Here is a 3,194-nt window from a genome sequence, read left to right on the forward strand (position 1 = left end):
TGAACGTGGAGCCGAGCAGCTCAGATTCACTGATGAACCTTTCAAAGCAAAGACGCTGTTTGGTTTTCCTTTGACACCTGAAACAAAGATTTGATCAACTAACATTTGATTTTCCTGTTTTTGCTGTAATTTCCTAAAAAGTTATACATTTATCAACCAGCCATTGGTTGTGATCAATTTTCTAAATGCTGCATTGAGGTTCAACAAGTCAAATCTATGTTTGATCACAAACTTACAAAATTCCATTAAAACAGTTAAAGCAGTTCTACTTACATGAGGTGCAGAGAATATAAACCATCAACAAACATCCAGCTGCTGATAAAAACATCACTGTTGTTGAATTCTGCTATTAAAATAACGCTAGAATTGATTTATTTGCCTTATTCCAGTTGCAGTTTAATGAAAGGTTATTAAAATAGTCAAAGGAAGAACAGTTCAGCTCAATAACGTCTAATGAAAGCTGCTTCATGTGAATCTGTCTGATAAACTTGACAGTCACTTCCTACTTTATCATTTTCCTTTCAGAAAGAGGAGACCTCTAGTGGATAACCTGAGACACTGCATCACTACTTCTGTTACTGATATATACTTTTTTAAAATTCATATATTGTTAAAAGTTCATGTTTTCTGAGTTGTTAATGTTTTTAGTAGAACACAAAGACACAAGGCTACATCTTAACATAATCAGAAAAACTCACCGACAGTAGATACTGAATCACAGAAACAAGAAATTGACACCAAACATGTTTTTGGAGAAGAAGATGCAGAGGAAATAGAAAAACAGACATAATGTGTGTTACGTGATGTAGAGGACCAGGCTCAAAAGTTTATAAGTCAATAGCAGAGGAGGGTAAAAAAGTAATTGCTATATGGTTAATTAGATTAAAATGACTGAACATATCATCACTGACTAGTTTGATCCAAACAAAACAAGCACAAAATAATAATAAAATCAATAAAACATGTTTTACTGACATATCAAGTGGTAATAAAAGTAGCATCATTTGACCTCATCTCTGACCTTTCTATCTGCTGTCTATATGAGGTGTACAAGGTTTATAATGAAGGACATTTTTTTAGTTTTCTTCATCTACCAACACAGAGGAGAAGCAACAAGAAGTAGCTGTGAAACTGTTCAGACAGAAAAAGCCCACACTGTGTCAGTTTCAGCTGCCATTTTCTCTCTTCTTTGGATAAAAACCTCTTAACCATATTTGATAAGTTGGAGTAAAAATGCCGTCATGGTTTCCATCTCACAATCTTCACACATACACATTTAAAACATTGCTTAAGCATCAGAGCTTTTACCTCTATGCAGATATCGAAGTATCGCTGCCAAACCACTGAAGGTTATTTACATTATTCTGTAGAGCTGCTGTAATGAGACACAAGTTCTTTCTTGCACATCTGTGCTGCTTGTTTTCTACATTTCCTCCATTTGTTTTCATGCATTTATAAGTTAATCTGTTCATTTGTCATTGATTCCTGTGTCTTTGCAGATAAAAATCTTAGCATTTCTTTTCTAAGAAAAAATATGAACCTTCTTAAAATGTGTGATTTCTTTGGTAAACAGCAGGTAGCTAAAGGTTTCTGCTGACTGAGACAGAGAATGACTGAGTATGACTTTAAAACCCAAATTCTGTTTTTAAAAGCATTTAGTCAACATTTCCCCTCCTCAGAGCTTCTCCACATGGATGAATGGCAGCTGACTGAGCTGCTTTTTGACCTGGTATCTTCATTATACAATGTTTTGTTAATACATTAAATGTTGTGTCCGTATTGTCTTCAATTATGCAGCCAAGTGTCAGACTTTACATTAAGCATTTAAAGAGAAAAACATGGAACAACATGAATATTTTTGTTGCTGTACTTTGAACCACCAGTGCCTCAATCGTGATTCAATTTATTCTTCTTTTCATTTCTGTGACTCTAAAACTGTAAACAAGTTTATGTGACGCATAAAGGAGTCAATAAAAAAATACTTGATTACTTTTTTCTACCTTTAATGTTATTTACATCCAGTACAATATAGCAAATAAGCAAATCTACCAGAGACAGAAATGGAAATCATGAATAATGAACATAATTAATGAATGAATAATAAYGCTGTATAAATGTCTAAATCATTTATAAGCCATCGTTGCCAAAGTAGAGCAAAATAAAACGAAATCAAATAAAATAAATCCAGACACTGATTTTTTTTTTCTTCTGTTTTTGTTGCTTCATCATTACAAAAACATGTTCCAGATTCTAAATGTGCAATAAGCTGATACATTCTGGATCTAATTCAGCAACAACACCCTCATTATGGCGCTGAGTGGTTTGCATCTATTTGCAGAGAACATTTAATTTATTTACAGAATTTTTTCATGTTTGTTGTTGTTTTGATCAAAGGCATAAGAAAATATTATTCTCAATGTACAGAAGAGAGAGGAGACATAATCTTGTTCTTGAAATTGTATGATGGTGAAGGGAAGATGATTTATGTTGTTCGTTGCTGACTGACTTAAACTTGAACATTTTCATAAAGGAGGTCAGAGTTTATCTAATAAAAAAAAAAATCATTAAATTCAACTCAAAAATTTATCCCTCATAACAATGTAAAATAATGCACAGGAATATGAACACACATCTGAATAGAAACCGATTATGTGATGGATATTTTTTCAAAGAACCAGATTATGCAGCCTTACCTCCTCCATGCTGACAGCAGCTTCACTTCTAGAACACTGACAGAAGGTCCTCAACTTCCTGGTTGGTAAAACAGATAAACTGAGATAAATCATCCAGTTCAGATTCATAATTAATGTAAAATGTTGTTGACTAGAAGCGGCGCTGTGATACTCACCAAAACACAAACACAATGAGAAGTAAACAAACCAGGAGAGAAACAGAGATTCTGGCAGCTCCTGGTTTCCAGTTTACTGTTGATGCTGAAGTGGATCTTGTTGTTGTTCTTCTTTGTACAGTCAGAGTCTTTCCAGCTGAGCTGATCATCTCAACAGTACAGGAGTAGTTTCCTTCATCCTGACTGCTAACTGCATCTATAATCAGATGTTTGTTTGGCGTTTTAGTCAGACTCAGAGGCCGACTGTTCAAGTACCAAATGTAGTTTGTGTTTTCACTGAGAGGACAGCTGGTGCTGCAGGTCAATGTGACTCTCTGACCCTCAGTGACCTCTGCAGCAGGTCGCA

The sequence above is a fragment of the Poecilia reticulata genome, linkage group LG1 (genome assembly GCF_000633615.1).
Source record: "Poecilia reticulata strain Guanapo linkage group LG1, Guppy_female_1.0+MT, whole genome shotgun sequence".
NCBI classification, from domain to species: domain Eukaryota; kingdom Metazoa; phylum Chordata; class Actinopteri; order Cyprinodontiformes; family Poeciliidae; genus Poecilia; species Poecilia reticulata.